Below are 5,732 nucleotides of genomic sequence, written 5' to 3' on the forward strand. Positions count from 1 at the left end.
ACTTCATCAACGGCATTCATAAGTCAGCGTCTCATTTGCAAGACAAACGCGCCAGTCGCATGAGTGAAGAAGCTAGCGGCGAGCTAACGTCCTCCCAGCGTAGGCCCTTCTTCCCGTTAACAGTGCAGATAGTTTTATGGTAGGTTTTGGTGTAAAATGCCAAAAGAAAAAAAATGGAAAATAAAATTGTAAAGTGATGACATTTTAGGTTTGTATTCCTTCTGACAAGAATTTTGTCGGATTTTACACACACAAAAAAAGTTGTGTGATTAGTCGCATCTTTGTTCATTTTTTTTTTTTTTTTTTTTTTTTTTTGCGAGTATTGCAATATTTTCTGTGTTCAAATATTGCCAGCAGAGTTATTACGACGCCTCAAGACTGAGGCGATTCCTCAGCCCATTGTTTTGAATTGTTTGTTAGCACGAAGCTAGCCGACGCAACATGAAATGAACAGCCTGAAAGGGAAGATGGGGGTTGGGGGGTGGAAAGGGTCAGACGGAAAACAAACTCATATGCACGTTGACAGTGTTTGCTGAAATCCTAAAGTAGTCGAATCAGCGTGGAGAAGAAAACACCATCCAGTTTCCAATTCCCCAAATCAAACAAGCGCCCATTAAAAGCCTCGCCGCGGTCGTCGTCACCTCGCCAATTCCATTTTCCCCGCAAACGCACCACGTCTCAGCCCCGAGACGTAATCCTTTGCTTCATTTGCATCCAAATAAGACAAAATCCAAGGGATTCTTATCAACCATCACAGCCAATGCACTGTGCACTCATCAACGTTTATCAGTGTGCAAATCAGACTCTTTTAAACGTTCTTTTTTGATTTCTTTTTTTTTTTTTTTTTTGCACGTCAACAAAGTCTATGAAGGACGCGCGGTGCACAGGAAAGAAAAACAAAACAACACGCTCGGCTTTAAGCACAGCGCAGTCAATAAATCGTCTCCCGAGTTAGCTCGGAACAGTGGCTGTTCCAAGCCTTTGCTTTAATTTGTCCCCTTTTCTCTCAGTTTGTCTCCTTCGGCAGCGAGCAACATAAATCCACGTCAGGCTTTGCACATGGCGTGGAGCAGTCATTCGGATGTTGACCGAGTTGCAATTTGCGCTGTGTGGCGAGCGTGCCGAGTGCACGCACCAATCAAATCGGACACTCATTGCATCTCCTACGTCCCAAGTCACAAACGTGATTAAAACATCTCCTGTCTTGACAGTTGATTGAAAATAATGAGGCTGGTTGAAAAATTCCACATCATGGACATGATTGATGGAGCGATCAGCAGAGCGAACGTTCACATCCTGTATGTCTTGCGCGTTTCTCACTTCCGGGGTATTATTGCACGAGAAAAATGATAAAAGAATATATCGTTGATGGAAGATAGAATTGGCGTTGTCTAAGGCGCGCTTATAATCACGTAGTAATTTACACACTTCCTGTTGCGTGTCAGTCATGCGGTTTTTGTCGGAGACGACGAATGAGCTGCAGCGTGATGTGGTGTTCGTCGTTCGTTGGCGCGGTTCAGCAGGATTCCGCCAAAACAGCATAACAAGAGTTCCATCAAATGTATTTATTTACTGTTTACATTCGCCTTCCACGAGGCGTGGTCAAGCTACCAAATCCAAGCGATAGAGCCGTGTAGGAACGAGAGTTCACGTTTTGGACAAATTACTCCGTCGATGAACCCAGTAGTTGGTTAAAATTACATTTTGCATGATGAAGCATTCAAAAACAAAATGCAAGTGAGTTGCAGGTTTTATTTTGGTCCACTGGTAGTCACCATCCGTATTTTTTGTGTACTATCTGGGACTTTATATGGCTTTGAACTCACCTTTAACAAGCAGTACCGCCACCTCCCGGACTGGAGAGGAACTGCATCACTTTGCACGTATGGTAGCAGAGGTCTGTGCTCAGAGCATCATTCCAGTTTTTGTTTGTTTGTCTCTTGGCATTTCTAATTTGTGTCTCCCGGCGTCCAAGCCCCCGGACCATATGCAGCACCCATGGGTTCAACCCTTTAGGGGGACGGTTTGGAACGGATCTCCGGAGACTCGACGGGCAGAACTCACCTGGTACACACACTCATGGACGGAAAGACAGACAGACAGACGGCCGTGCAGCTGCCGGCCTGACAGGGAGGCTGACGGAGATAATCCACGGATGGGTAAACACACACCCACGCATTCACCAAATAATAGTATCAAGTCATCAATATGCAAAGTAACTAATTACGTGACACCATCAACTGGGCCGTCCACGGGAGCCTCGCTGATTTATATAAACACGAATGTCCGCCTCAATACCATTTACCATCTGACTGCGCATCGAAAAGCTATTTGCTAACCAAATCAATGGAATTTTGTGCGTGTCATTCATAGCGCAGGAGAGCTCATTAGGAAAAAAAAAAAAAAGATACTTCACGCAAGAGGCTGACACATACCGATTCGTTGCTTTTCAAAGTCCGAAAAAAAAATTGCATTGAGATGGACACCGTCCATCACCATTGGCAGGTTTGGATATGTCACCATTAATACAAACACAATTTATATGTCGGAATTGAGTCGCCCGTTCTGGTCGACATTTTGTGGGTATCAGGACCAAAATGATTGATTGTCACAAGTGGGGAATGAGGAGTTTGCGTGCAGCTGTGTTCAATGCGACATATTCTCGGGAGAGTTGCATCGAATGTAATCGAAAAATGAGTGTAGAAATATTGTCAAGGGGGCGGAATGGCTACTGTAACAGATGTTTGATGGACATCTGCGTCTGGGTGTTGACGTTTGTAAAAGAGGGTTAGGAAGACCCCTGGGATGTGTGTACCACCATTGGTGGGGGCGGGGGGGGGGGGTCTTCATGGTTTAGATGAGGCATGGAAAGAGCCTGGATGTGATTTCGGTAAGTTTGGTGAGACACGGCAATGTGTCGTCGGATGCAGGCGAAGGAGTCAAACACTCCATTGTAGTAATGGGCAGGCAGATGGCAGGCTGCTCCGATGGCTCTGCCCGGCCTGATGGCTCCATTCATCAGCAAGCGATGCCCCCCCCGAAAGCTCTGCTGCAGGTTACAATTTACAACTTCGCACCCCGTTCCTATTTGCTCTCTTCCCTCCGATTTGTTCTTTTTCTTGAACCGTCTGCCCCTCTTTCACGTTACACTCCAAGTTCAACCCGTGTGCTTCCATTGGCCACCAGGGGGCGTTTTTATTTATTTATTTTTTTACTTATTAATAAATAAATACTGTATTGTATTTTTGTTCGTCAGAGGTCTAAAGTGACTTCATAAAGGCAAAGCTACGAGGATATTTTAAAGGCACAACATTTCATTCCCTTTGTTTGATGTTTAGTTTGACAGCGGCAAACGGCTTGAATTTTCAATTGTCCGTTCGTCGCTGGCATTCAGTTACTTTGGTTCCTCAACGGGTCGGTGCATATGGCACGCATGTGTCCGACAAAGACGCATGGCCCCCAAGTTAATTCTCAGGGAGGAAACAAACATTTTTAAGCGCTTGATGACATTTTCACGCCGCGCTAAACCTGTTACACGCCCGCGCCTAAGCCCATCCAGCCGTGAACTCTGAGAGGCCAGTTTCGACTAATCCCTCAGTACTGTAAAATACGTTTTCTCGCCCCCCCCCGCCCCAACTCTTTACATAGCGGATTTAAATGACTTGTACACATGCAATCCGCTTGTTTGGCCCCACGTAACATGCGGTCTTTCTATACTCGCACACAGTCACACAGGCGCAGAAGACGAGTTATTTATTATTTACAGTACAACAGGCTTGAGAGCGGGTTGTCGACCGAAGGCCGGAGGGCAAACAGGAGATATTGCGCGATAAAAACACACATTGGTGCATCGCGTTCAAGGCCACGGTCTTGACACGAAGCCTCAAGGCATTCGTGTTCCCGTATCGGCTGACTCCACCTATGACGTCGTGCAAAAGGGGTCGCGCGGGGACAGTGCAGACAGAGCCGGAATTCATGTTCATTCGTATAAGCTGACTTCACATCTATTTTCCTGTATTGACACATTTTCATTGATCTTTTTGTATTTTTTTTAAAGGGTTCCATAATTATGCTAATGTTCTTCCCATTTCAATGACTTTTTGCAACAACAACAACAACAAAAAACACAAATCTGCCATTATCTGTGAATAATAACAGGACAGAACCGTTTTTGAATTGAAACAAGACGTGGAGCAATTCCAAAATGTTACTCAAGTAAATATGTGTTACAAGCTCGCGAGACGTTGAAAGATGGCATCGTGGCGTTCTCGGGCCAAAAGACGAGTGACTTAATTAGGGCTGCTCATGTTAATCAAACTTAAATATTTATCAGGAGGAATTCTTTTGTTGAGCCTTGACCTTTCTCCCCCCCGCACCCCCTCCGCCGGGCTCATTAATATGTTGCTGTGATTGCCGCGGTTGCTCTTGAACGCCGCCCGCCTGCCGGGGGCCGTTATTGATTTTGATTAAGCCGACATCGCGCTTTGTGCGAGGCTTATCAACACTCGAGTGTGTGCGATTGTTGGAGAAGCCCGAGGGGGGGGCTTCCAATGGCAACATCGCTGATGTTTGGGGGTGGGGGGGGCGCAGGTCCGTGCAGCGTCTCTTTGTTTGGCGGGTGTCAGCGCAGCGGTTTGCCTTGAACATCGGCATGGTCCATTTGCTTGCCTTGCGTTATTACTTCCGATGTTAGGCGCCGAGTGCCTGCGCGCAATGTAGCGCTAGTACGCTAATTGTAGTCAAGAAGCGCCTTCACTATCACAACCATCGGCAGACACGCATCCATGTCTCCAGCTTGTTATCCGTTGTGTTTCACACTGCAAAATTAATTTGGGTGTTAAAGATACCAGAACTTTTCTGCTAATGACATTGGCTTCAGGGTGATAAACATTCCTCAGCACTCAGGCGAAATTATCCCGGTGTGGCCCTTTAATGAAAAACCATTAATCATTTATTGTTTTTTTCTTCTTCTTCTTCCTTCTAAAACTTCTTTTGCCCAAGAGAGTTTGTGCGTAGACTTTTTTTTTTTTTTTTTAACCCCTCAGGTTAGTTTTGCTGGAAACTATCGCCTTGCAAGTTAACAATGCTCTGGATGGAATTTTGTAGGATTTTGAAAATGCCATAAATCTATTATCGTACTTCATAAAAATACACAGTAAATAGCATGTATCAGAGGATAAAGAATATATGCTTGTGAATATTCTTATACTGCCTGTCTACATGTGTTGCTTCACCCTCCAAATTATATAATGGACAAAGGGACGTCACGCCGCGCTGAGTGATGCTATTTGTCCGCTCGTTTTTCATTGTTTGTTAAAAAGCATGACATGTCGTACTTCCGTGTTTCCCTCGTAAATTTGCCTCTGTTCAATCATGACGTAAATGCAGGATGACGGCATCAACAAAAATAGACCCGCAGCAGCAAATTTTACCTTTCCCCAACAACAATAATAATATTTTTTGCACCGCCTGTGTTTGTGTGGGCGCTGTACTCATTTGTCATGTGTCACTGAGGTGTGTGTGTGCACGTAAGGGAGGACGTGAAAACGTGGGCGGCCTGTAATCACCACACACAGGTCAGGAAGTGACCGCAAGCGCTTTGGAAGCGCCCACGTGCGCGCACGGTCACGCCGTTGAATAAAAGATTTCATGTTTAAGTGCTGACGTTTTGCATTTGAAATCAGCGCACAGGTTTCGGAGACGGTGGATCGGGCGGAAAAACGCAATTTCAC

The sequence above is a fragment of the Hippocampus comes genome, unplaced genomic scaffold (genome assembly GCF_001891065.2).
Source record: "Hippocampus comes isolate QL1 unplaced genomic scaffold, H_comes_QL1_v1.1 scaffold38, whole genome shotgun sequence".
In the NCBI taxonomy this organism is placed as follows: domain Eukaryota; kingdom Metazoa; phylum Chordata; class Actinopteri; order Syngnathiformes; family Syngnathidae; genus Hippocampus; species Hippocampus comes.